This window comes from Ananas comosus, linkage group 9 (assembly GCF_001540865.1).
Source record: "Ananas comosus cultivar F153 linkage group 9, ASM154086v1, whole genome shotgun sequence".
NCBI classification, from domain to species: Eukaryota; Viridiplantae; Streptophyta; class Magnoliopsida; order Poales; family Bromeliaceae; genus Ananas; species Ananas comosus.
This window is the reverse complement of record NC_033629.1, coordinates 9,095,649-9,109,255: the sequence shown is the minus strand read 5'-3', so window position 1 is coordinate 9,109,255 and position 13,607 is coordinate 9,095,649.

Here is a 13,607-nt window from a genome sequence, read left to right as displayed (position 1 = left end):
ATGAATGCTGGTACGGAAAGAGATGGTAATGCAACTACTGTTACTTACATGAATGCTGGTACAAGAGTGATTTTGCTGGCTATCCTTTGCCTACTTGAAACTTACCCACCTGTAAAATATTTGGGTTTGATCTAAATTAACCCTACATAAATCTAATTGCTAGATATACGAACGCGTTGGCGAAGTCGGTTCGGCGATTCGTCGAGCCTATGCAAAGATATTGAAGAAACGGACGTTCGGCTTCGTTTCCGCCTAGAGGGCCGAGGCGGCGTCCAAAAATTATGAAAATAGATCCAGAGCATCGTGGCATCAAGTTATAGACCTTAAATTTTCGGATTGTGGATTGGTGACCGTTAGGTGGTCGAGTGCTAGTTTGGGCCGAACCGGGCAACGGGTGCCGCAGGAGGCCGATTGCAAGTGACTACAAGCAATCGGAAAGCGATTTGAGATGGATTGTGCTCATCGAAGTTATTAGCTCGCTTCCATGTCAAAGCGAAGTAAGAATTGTTATTGATGCATGTATGGTAGTTAGTGATAAAACATATGAATGTTATGTTAAACTACCATTAATTGGATGCAAGAAGACATAATGAAGAGATACTAGATGAAATGTATATATATATATGTAATTGGTAGGTGGCCTATGATAATGTGGATGTATGAATCCTATTATGCTTAATGTTTATTACATACCATTGAGATGAAAGCCTGATAAACATAATGTAGAAACATGCTAGATGAATGCATGATGTACATGTTGTAGGATATGCTAGAAGAATGCATGTTGGCCTAATGTGATAAATGCTAAAGAATGCATGTGATAGATGCTAAATAACATGAGCTAGATGCATGAGTTATGGGGTAAAATGTATGTTGATTGCTATATGATAAGAACGTATGCATATGCATGGAATCCTAAAGAACACATATATGTTGACATAATGTGAGACTATGTTAGATTCGTTTGAAAGTGAACTTGGGTCGATAAACTCTAGGTGAATTAGAGAACTCGACATTGGAAAACAATGACATATGAATTATGATACTCGATGTGGACAAGTAAGATGTCAAATAGATCGAGTGGCATTGACGAGTCTTGAATACTAGTGTTATAATGGTGACATTAATGGAACAAGAATGCTAGAGTTGAACACTTAGAGAACAAGTGTGGCATTAGTGAATGAGTATAAAGAACAAAGTAGTGTATATGACACTAGTAAAAGTTAAAGAATGCAAGAAAAAGGGTGATAGTGACATTATAACATAACAACCTTAGAGTTAAGGGTCATAAGTGCATTGTTTCATTATAGTTAAAGAATAGATTGAACTTGACATCCTTATAGTCGAGGATTGGATCACACTCACCTAGTCTGTTTCGAGCTTGGGGTGGTCGCTCCATACAAGTAGTGCACTCCGGAGTTGTCACACTAGAAGGGCAGACGTAGTTGTCTCGGGGCAGACATAGTTGTCCCACAGACGGTCCCAACGGGAGGAAGCTGAAGGCCCAACGGGCTGAGGGCCCGTTATTTGGGATTTGAGTTGGTGAGTTATGGAACCCGGCGGGAGGAAGCTGAAGGACCAACGGGCTGAGGGCCCAACGGGCTGAGAGCCCAACAGGTTAGCCAAGAGATTGGGTAACAGAAAAGTGTTGGTTGAGGCGAAACCTACGAGTTAGCCAAAAAGACCCAGAATTGAAAAGTGGATATTGCATTCGTCATGAATTGACTCAAGACCGAGTCGAGTGGCATAGTTGGCTAAGGTAAGTGTAACCTTTAAAAAGAATGACAAATGAGTAAAGTGTGCCGAAGAATAAAGAGTAAAGAATGACAAGTGATAAAGAATTGCTAATATTATAAAGAATGGTAAATGATAGAGAGTAAAATCAATTAATCTACTTGTATGAGTTGCATGATTTACATATTGCATGTCTTGAGGCATAAATATGTATTTAATATTTGCATTAAATATCTACGAATATCTGTTGGACTAACTTTGCAGTGCCTCCTTTGGACCTGGTGGGTCGAGCTTTTTCCTTGGGTAGCCGTACCCACTGGGAACTATGGACAATAGTTCTCACCCCCGTATTGTTTTTGGGGGTACAGGTTCACACGTGAGCGGGGCGTAGCTCCGTAGATAGTGCCCTACCACCGAGACCAGAAATAGCATTACCCCGAGTCGACTTAGCTAGGGGTTGTAGAAAAGATGTAAAACAATATTATAATAATCTTGATTGTATTTGGAATAAAAGAAAAGGAAATGTAATATGTAAAAAAAATGCATGTGAGGTGAATGCTTGTAATAGCTTAGTTGTTTATGTTTTTGATACTTCCTTATGCAATCTGTATGTTGAATACTGTTTCTGGTTGGAACCTCTTGTAATGTATTGATTGCGACGCCTTGGACGTACAGGGGAGACTCTGTTTGCGGTACAGGAGAAACCCTGTCCGTTCGGCGGTCTGTCGGCGTGTCCGAATCCGACCAAAGAGGCGGGCTCAGAGCGTGACATCTCTCTCATTTTTGGGGGTGTTCTTGGAAAGGAGAATGAATAGAGAGAGAAGGAGATAGAGTTGACCACTTACCCAGCTGTGCCAAAATAAGCTTACTTTGCTGCTAGCCATCTACCAGTCTTTCCTCTTCCGCTTCTGTTTTTGGGTTTTTCCTGTGATGTGTACTTCTGTCTTGGAAGGTACCAGAGAAGGCAAAAAAATTTGTTGGTTTTGTTGGTTAAAATACATAGTGGTTATATAGAAGCAATTCAAGCATGGGAAAACGGGATGCCAATCTATGTACTTGAGAGGAGCATCGCTTATCCCATACTTTCTAATAAGGAGCTTTTTGAACTGCCTTCTTTTTTGGACCACGATATGAGTGAGACTTCTGGAGGAAGGTGGCTAATGATGTCATTCAGGGACTCTCCTGATTGGTCAATGACAGCTTGGTTTAGACTCGGTGACTGGTCCGGGGTGGTCCTTCCACTCTAGGAATCCCTTTATCGCGTCCTAGGCTTCTTTGATAGGTCTCCGAGAATAAGAAAATGGGCTGGCTGTTCNCTGTTCAGAGACTATCCCTTGAGTAGTACTCTGTTTAGCAGAGCTTGACCTAAGGGGGCTCCGCAATGCCTGTTTGTAAGTAATTCTAAGCCCAGTTGTATCATGCTGACTGATCGCCTGGATTCGCTCTCCTTTTACTTCTGAGGGGACGAGATCTTGCATATAGATGAGGCTTGAGACTCCATGGCAAATTTTCCTCACTGTCGGTGGTTGGCACACTTGCTCACTATTACCTACTACCATTAGTGCCTCTACCCGGAGATGGGTAAAGTGCTCCTTACAGTAACTGTGCCCACTAAAAACTATTTTATATAGTTCTCACACTTATTGTTTCTTTTTTAGAGTTTTCCTCATTCTCTGCAAGTAATCATGTGTTGCGGTACCTAGCTCCCCCAACCCCTATCATTTTGGTGTTGTTTAGAGATGGAGCCCCTATGTAGAATATTAATATTTTGAGAGGTAGTATTTTGATGAAACTTGTAGACTTGTGAATAGAACTTACAGTGTGATAGAATGGGAGTAGTATACTTTGATCCTCCAATTCGTATGAAGCTGTTGTGTGTTTGTATGAATTGAATATTCTGTTAATCGCTTGGTGTGTATGGGGAAAGCTATGTACATTGCGGATCTGCGCATAATATTGGGAGTGCTTCCACTAAAGCTGGGGGCATGACATAAATTTTCATGTTAGTTTGCATGACATCAGAAAAACATAGAAAATTAGTAGAACTATATATATCATCATGTTAATTTGTGTGGCTTCTCTCTCTTATCATCTTTTTTCTTTTTTTAGAAAATGCTATCCATACACTGAAAATGGGATGTAAATTTACACCATCTCATCCAAGGATTTAGAAGCTCTTTGGCTCTATACTATTATAAAAAAAACAACAAGGGCCAAATATCGGTTCGCAGATGAGGGGGTGTAAATCTAATACCTTTTTTTGAGTAGATCTTAACATTCCTTATTCCTTATTATGCCAATATTGTTTCGTAAAATCTGTTCTTTTGTTTTCTTTGAATTGTACAAATTAATCCTCTTAGAGTTAATATTTGGTTAGTGAAGAAGAGCAGCAGTCATTCCCATCTCATACTTTGTTGGTTGAATTAATAGCCATATTACTACTAAATCAAAAGATCAAAGTTTAGTTACCTAAATGAAATTTCCCTTGAACCTTTTTAGAAAAATGGTGAAATTTACAATTAGCAATTTTCACTGCATACAAACTGACATAACCAGAATGACCCTCTTTGCACCGTGCCTTCTTGTCGATGCAATGCATTACCTTAGAATTTCACCACATCTTAAATAAACTACAATATGCGGGCCCTTCGTTGGTGATCTTTTAAGGCCCTCTAATTAATCTTGTCAACGACATGCAAGTTATCTATAGACTGAGAAAATGCTACATAATCAAGTAACACGAAATGAGAGAAAAGTTTCATGGATTAATTTTTTACAAATATGTTATAATAGGAGACGACTAGTCACAGTTAACAACTCAAAATTTTATTAATTTATTTAGAGAATATACTAATCCTTACTGCTATTTGGTACAACCAGCAGGACCACCAAAATAAAATAAAAATCCATCATGCAATCCATACTTGCCTGAGTTAATAAGTGGAGTAAGGTTGTAGCATTCTTCCACATCAGTATGTGCATATTGTGCACCATCAATGAGCTCAAAAGATCGGCCGTCTGAGTCGAAAAGCTCAATATTTTTTATATATGCTGCTTTTTGTCCCAATTCAGTAGCATAAAATCCACTACCCATTGGAGGACCTGTTTCCCTTTGTGCATAGCCAACATGTCCACCCCATTCAATGTGAGTTGCACTATTAGCTAAAGTTGTAAAGAGTGACTTTGGCCAATAGCCTATTAGTTTTGGTGTGATTAAATCGTCTCTATACAATAACCAGTCCCTTGTGTGAGGATCCTGTCATAAATCAAACACATAAACAATTTTTTAAAAAAAATCTAATTAATAGAATTTACTTTACTATCAACTTTTCCGCCCTTGAATTATTACTATTAATTCTACGCACCCCCTCTAAACCCTAGGCATCCAATAATCAAAAAGTTGATAGTAAAAAACTATTATCATACTATCAATAATATTCTAATCTGCTATATAAAGAGAGAGAGGGAGAGAGAGAAAAAGAGTAGGATTACTATACTCTAATGAGTGTAGGCACCTTTGTACTCATAAATTTTCGGTCGTTGAATGAAGAGATGTGGGGTTAAAATGATAGTAGTCCAGAGTTAGAATCATGGTGGTTCCTTAGTATTGAGTGGATAGTTGGTTGAATAGTATGATCTAACAGGTTTAAATGATCAAAGAAGTAGATCTAACGGCCAAAACCTTTGAGTTTAAAGGGGTCTATATTTATAAGAGTACAAGAGCCATAATATATATATATATATATAATTGAGCTCCTATACTTTTAAAAGTACCATGTAATTGGTGCTTGTAGATTTTTGACCATTGTATTAAAGGATGTATGATTAGGATGATGTGGGACTCCCAGGGTTGAGTGGGTGGTTGGTTGAATAGTAATGATCTAACGGGTGGAAATGATCAAAAGGATAGATCTAACGGTAAAAAATTTACAAGCACTAAGTGCTTGGTGTTTTTACAAGCACCATAGCCGGACTCTCTCTCTCTCTCTCTCTCTCTCTATATATATATATATATAACTAGGGTGGAATACTATTAATAGCACCAATGACTTAGTGCTATTAAGTTTTCTGCTGTTGGATTAAAAGATGTGCGGTTAGGATGATGTGGGCCCCCTAGGGTTGAGTGGGTGGTTGGTTGAATAGTATAATCGAACGGATGAAAATGATAAAAGAGATAAATATAACGGCAGAAAACTTGATAGCATCAAATTCTTCGTGCTATCGATAGTATCCCAGCCGGACTCTATATATATATATATATATATATATATATAATTAGGCTACTATACTATCTATAGTACCGGAGCTCCTGTACTATAGTATTGTTTTCGATCTTAGGGTATTCAAATTAATGATCCACACCGTTAAAACTAATCTAGGGCATATGAAATTCTTAGGAATAAAATTTTAGTTTTTTTCGACATCATTTACTTAGTAAATAAATAATGTCAAAATGGATGGTAAAAATTGAATAATCTTTAAAATTTGAGTATAGAACTTTTAAATTCAAGATCAAGAATGTTAACCTTAATCTTGATAGTTTTAAGTATTTTCTATCAAAATTTGAAGAAATTTAGATTTTTCTACACCGTTAAACTCCAAACTCGCCATAATAGCCATTGAAAATTCACAATTTTGAAATGGTTTGATCATAAAGTAAACTATATAGAAAAAATATAAAATTTTATTTCTAAAAACTTTAAATACCCTAGATCAGTTTTAACGGTGTGGATCGTTGATTTGAACATCCTAAGATCGAAAACGAGACTATAGTACTGGAGCTCCGGTACTATAGATGGTATAGGAGACTAAGCTCTCTCTCTCTCTCTCTCTCTCTCTCTCTCTCTNTCTTAGAATTTAGTGGGTTGTTGGTCGAATAGAATAATCTAACGGGTGAAAATGATCAAAGGCGTAGATCTAACGGTAAAAAATTCACAAGCACCAAGTGCTTGGTACTTTTACAAGCACCATAGCCGGACTCTATATATATATATATAGTGTCCGGCTACTATACTATCGATAGTACGAAGCTCTTGGTACTATCAAGTTTTCTGCCGTTAAATCTACTCTTTGATCATTTTCACCCGTTAGATTATACTATTCAACCAACCACCCACTCAACACTAGGGGACCACTATCATCTTAACCTCACATCCTTTTATCCAACAGCCGAAAACTCGATAGCACCAAGCACTTGGTACTATTGATTGTATAGTAGCATCATTATATATATGAGCTAGGCTGGAATACTGTAGGTAGCACGGAAACCTCCGTGCTACCAAGTTGTTTTCAATGATGCGGCTTCCAAATCAACGATCGGCTCCATTAGACTTGATCTACACTATTATGTAATTTAATAATTTCATAATTATATATATGAGATGTGGGATTAGAATGATAGTGGTCCCTAGTTAGAATCATAGCGGTTCCTTAGTATTGAGTGGATAGTTGGTTGAATAGTATGATCTAGCAGGTTGAAATGATCAAAGAGGTCGATCTAACGGCCAAAACCTTTGAGTTTAAAGGGGTCTATATTTATAGGAGTACATGAGCCAGAATATATATATATATATATATATATATATAGTGTCCGGCTATTATGCTATCTATAGTACCAAGCAATTTGTGTTATCAAGTTTTCTGCCATCAGATCTACCCCTTTGACCATTTTCTCCGGTTAGATCATACTATTCAACAAACCACCCACTCAACCATATAGGACCAGTATCATCCAAACCGCACATCCTTTTATATATATAGAACTATATATATATAGGGTCCGGCTACTATACTAGTATCAATACTATCGCTCTCGTACTCATAAATCGTTTTCAATGATAGTGCTTCCGAATCGACGATCCATACCGTTAAACGTTATTTACAGCATTTAAAACTTCTAGAAATCAAATTTTATAGTTTTTCGACATCATTTACCTTACGATCAAGAGGTCATAAATTTGACAATTTTTAATGGCCGGTATGAGATACTTGCTAGTTTAACTATGTAAAAGAATCGAAATTTGTTGAATTTTTGACAGAAAATTCTATTCACTACCTAGGTAAAGATCAATAACTCCAATCTTGAATTGCCTTTTTTAGGACGTCGTTCGATTTTGACCGTTCATTTTATGCCCGCTTGATTGACTTTATTATGATTTCGAAAATTTACAAAATTTATTTTCTAGAAGTTTCAAATACTCTAGATCATATTTAACGGAGTGGATCGTCGATTCGGAAGCTCCATCATCAACAATTATGGGTACGAGGGCCTCAATATCTCATAATAGTATAGCTAGCCCGACCTACTATTATCATATACTATATATTTATATAGATGAGAGCAGATGATGATGAGAGAGAGAGATGACGAGAGAGAGAGAGAGTGAGGAGCTAGTCTCTATACTATTATAGAAAAATATACGGGGACTCCGGGCTTACTATAGTCCCGTTTTCGATCTTAGGGTGTTCAATCAATGATCCACCGTTTAAAACTGATTAGGGTATTTAAAGTTTTTAGTAATTTAAATTTTTATATGTTTTCGAATAGTTTACTTTTATGATCAACCATTCAAAATGTCAATTTTCAATGGCTACTATTGTGCGAGTTTTGAGTTTAAGGTGTAGAAGAATTTATTTTCTTCAATTTTTGATTAGAAAATACTTTTAACCTATCTAGAGATTAAGTTAACATCTGATCTGAATTTAAAAGTCCTATGCTCAAATTTAAAAATTATTCAAGTATCTACCATCCATTTTTGACATAAATTTTATTTACTAAGGTAAACGATGTCGAAAAAATAAAAATTTTATTCCTAAGACTCATATAACCTAGATCATATTTAACGGTTGTGGCGTTAATTTGAACACCTTAAGATCGAAGCAGACGTATAGTATCGGAGCGCCGGTCATAGAGGGGGGGGGGGGGGGGGGGGGGGGGAGGAGGGGGGGGGGGCGGGGGGGTGGATATAGAGCCTAATTTATATATTTAATATACTTATATATATATATATATATATAGAGAGAGAGAGAGAGAGAGAGAGAGAGAGAGAGAAGAGAGGAGAGTTGGAGCGATAGCTCATCGGTAGCAAAAGGGCTCCGGTTGACCCACATTTTGTTTTCAGATGATGGAAGCCTCCACATGACGATCGGCGTCGTTGAAAATGGATCCATACTACTTGAAGTATCTAGAAATCACAATTTCATACTTTTCGATATTGTTTTCTTGTCATCATGTGGGCGTAAAAATGAATGGCTGAAAATGAATTATCCTCTAAAAGTGATGATAGAAATTTGTATCATGATCGAGAGTATAGTATCTTGTTCTAATATGTTTAAAGAATTTTTCTAACAAAATTCAATTGATGTTGAATAGCTTTACACTGTTAACTGAGAAACCCCTCATATCAACCATTAAAATTACAATTTTGGAACCCTTTGATCATTAGCCGAAATGATGTCGAAAATGATTTGAATTGATTTTTAGATAACTTCAAGTGGTATAGATCATGGTTTCAACGGTGCCGATCCCGTCGATTTGAGAATAGCTCCATATCGAAAAACAATTATGGGTGGCACGGAGCCCCGTGCCTACCGCATAGATTCAGCTCACTCTACTCTCTCTCTCTCTCTCTCTCTCTCTCTCTCTCTATATATATATATATATATATATATATATATATATATAGAATTATGCTTCTATACTATGAATAGTACCAAATGCTTGGTGCTATAAAGATTTTGGCCCTTGGATGCAAGGATGTGCGGTTAGGATGATACTGGTGCTATATGGCTGAGTGGGTGGTTTGTTGAATAGTATGATCTAACGGGAGAAAATGGTCAAAGGGGTAGATCTGATGGCAGAAAATTTGATAACATCAATTGCTTGGTACTATTGATAGTATAATAGCCAGACTCATATAATATATCTATATAGAGAGAGAGAGAAAGAGAGAGTTGAGCTGAAATACTATTAATAGTACTTGGGCTATTTTGCTATCGATTTTTTAGCCGTTAGATCTACGCTTCAATCGATTCCACCCTTTAAATCATACTATTCAATAAACCACCCGCTCAATCCTAAGGGGGACCACCACTAAACTCTAGGGGACTACTATCATCCTAACCCTACAATTTTCATTCATGGGTTAAAAAACTCGATAGCCAAAAAGTCCAAATACTATTAATAGTATTCCAGCCCAATGATATATATATAGAGAGACAGAGGGAGAGTCCGGCTACTATTCTATCGATAGTACAAAGCCATTGGTACTATTGAGTTTTCTATCGTTAGATCTACCCATTGATGATTTCCACCTGTTAGATTGTACTATTAAACCAACAACCCACTCAACCCTAGCTAGGGGACCACTATCAATTTAATCGGGAACCACTATCATCCTAACCGCACATCCTTTCATCCAACGCCAAAAACTCAATATTACCAAGGGCTTGGTACTATTGATAGTATAGTAGCATAATTCTATATATATATATATATAGAACTAGGCTAATATACTATTAATAGCACCAAGTCATTGGTGCTACCAAGTTTTTGGCCATTTGATTAAGAGATATGCGGTTAGGATGATGTGGGCTCCCTAGGGTTGAGTAGGTGGTTGGTTGAATAGTATGATCTAACGAGTGGAAATGATCAAAAGGGTAGATCTAATGGCGGAAAACTTGGTAGCACCAAGTGCTTCGTGCTATTAATAGCATAGTAGCCGGACTCTATATATATATATATATATATATATGAGTATTGTAGCCCGACCCTATAGGCCATGGCTACTATACTATTATGAGTATTGGAGCTCTCGTACTCATAAGTTGTTTTCGGTGATGGAGTTTCCGAATCAACGATCCACTCCGTTAAATATGATCTATAGTATTTGAAACTTCTAGAAAATAAATTTCGTTAATTTTCGAAATCATAATAAAGTCCATCAAGCAGGCATAAAATGAACGGTCAAAATCGAACGACGTCTTAAAAAAGGATGATCAGATCCTTCAATTCAAGATCGGAGTTATTGATCTTTATCTAGGTAGTGAATAGAATTTTCTATCAAAAATTCAATAAATTTCGATTCTTTTACACCGTTAAACTACAAGTATCCCATACCGGCGTTTAAAAATTGTTAAATTTGTGACCTCTTGATCGTAAGGTAAATGATCTCGAAAAATTATAAAATTTGATTTCTACCGAGACATCAAAGTCTCAATCATACGATTAAACATACTTGGATACCGTAGGTACTTGAAGGTCCTATTACCTCATAAAGTATACCCCTTGGTAGCCGACCCACAGAAACATGGACAAATAACTCTACCCTCGCCATAGTCATGACATATATATAATATTTTATACACTACCGCATACTATACTTACAGAATATATCTGTTCCTGGAACCTCGAGGCGAGAAGATTTTACGGCCATCTTTAGGCGGATAAAAAATTGTTCTCTCACTTTCTTACGTAAATATTTAACGATCCCAGCCCACTACAACAATAACCGTTGGGGAACCAAAGACAACCTAACCACCCCGCAAATGCTTAAGCCAGTTATATATTACTAGTGTCTAAATCTATTATATACCCAATACGACATCTCCACCACAGACTCCAATGTCGACTATCAACGATTTAAACAAATGATAAGGAGATTATTATGGGGAATTAAAGAGAATAGAATGAAGACAATCACCAAAAAAAAAGGCCATAGATGGAATCCGGAAACGTTAAACGCCCTTGTATCATTTCAAGTACATCGATGCAACACGTTATCTCAATCAACACACCAGCATTCCGGTAAACCCGTGAAGTATTACACCCTGACATACAGGAATCGGAACCACTGCGACAAGAAAACAGCCGTTTCGCTCCGCGGGTCCCAATCCGACTAAAAGCCGCCGATCAAATCTCTCATTTAGGTCTGGAAAGAAAGAATAGAGAATAAAATAAGACCACTTACGCTCAGCCATACATAAGCTTACTGGCTGGTCACCCCCTGCCTTCATTTAAAACAACGAAAACTCTAGAATGTATTTTTGCCTGGAACAACCGATCACCACAAGACCCCCCGAGTGAACGAGCGTCCCACGATAGCTCCCTGCCGAACATAACTAGGACCCAAACTATGGCCTACACTAGCTCCAGAGACTTGGCACACATGTCAGCTGGTGAATTACCGGCTACTGAATAACCAAAATTAACGAACCCATCCACAGCACCAATAACGGGACTATCGGTGTCGCGCCCTATTGCCCACACGCACCGCGGGGGCACTGCAAAAAATGCTTAAGAGCCCAGATATCAATATACAATTACCAAGATACAACAAAGTTCTAGTCTAAGTCTATTAAATACCCCAAACAAAATACATCAATACACCCATTCCTTATACGATGTGAATTATCGGGGTGTGAGTCTTGGCAACCCCAATAATGCACATTGATGGAGATGGGTTGTCATTGGGTTTATAAAGACTTAGACACTAGTAATAATAACTGGCTTAAGTATTTGGCGTGGTTGACCCAACGAGTTATTATTGCTAGTGGGCTGGGTCGTTACATTTGGTATCAGCAGACCGGTCACCACAGCTGGACAGTTTGTCGAGTCTCGGCTGAGCCAGGGTCTGGATGACGGGCTAGCGAGATAAGTCTCACATCGCCTGATGATCTTGGGCTGTATGTGTCAGGGCCTTAACGAGTTATTATGCTAGTGGGCTGGGTCGTTACATAAAATAAATAACAGAATTAAACAAACTTTTATTCCTCTTTATTTTTACAATAGAAAAAATACTTATCCAATTTTTGCAAATCAGAGAATATCTACTATTAATTTTTATTTAATTCTTCTTTATTCTCTATTTGTAATATAATTTCTATCATACTACTATATCTACACCATACATAAAATCACGTATTTCAAATTTCGATCGGTCGACAAACCATTTCTTGGCAGGAAAAAATTTGATTCCTCTTTCCTTACGCAAAATAAATAATGTAATGAAACAAACTTCAATTTCTCTTATTTCAAATAGAAAAATATACTCATCCAAATTTTGCCAACCGAAAGATATCTACTGTGAATTTTATATTTAATTCAAAATTTATTTAAGTTCTTTTTATCTCTAAAATATAAACAATTCATGCTTATCTAAATTTTGCCAGAATATCAATCTGTTAAAAATAGTACTTCTATCGCATCTATTAACATTAAAATTAAATTTGTGTTTAAATCGTAATTAAATTTAATTTTTGATTTTTGATATCAAATCTATCCATCTATTTTATATTAAATATTAATTTGATTTGTAGATATTTTCTAATAAAATATAACATATAAATTTACAAATTTTTTAAATTTTTTAAAAAATATATTTCTAAATTTTATTAATTTAAAATAAAATAAATAATATTACGTGCATTGCACGTATGCCTCAACTAGTATGTATAATATATATATATATTATATATATATATATATTAATATATAATATATATATATAGAGTTGGACGGGCTACTATTAGTAGTAAAATCCCATTGTTGCTACTAGTTTTTAGCCTTTGGATCAACTCCCCTTTTATTATTCTAACATCGATTAAAATACTATAAACCCAGTGGGACCACTCAACCCTGAGGGACCACTCAACTCTAACCGACAATATCATCCTGACCCTACATGTTTCATCCAAGTAAAAAATTTGGTAAGCAAAAAAGAGCGTTTTACTATTAATATATTCCAGTTAATTCTATATTATTATAATAATATATATATATATATATATATATATATAAAATATATCGTTTCGGTATATGGCTTCCGAATTGACCGATCCATACCGTTAAACAATTATTATAACATTTAACACTC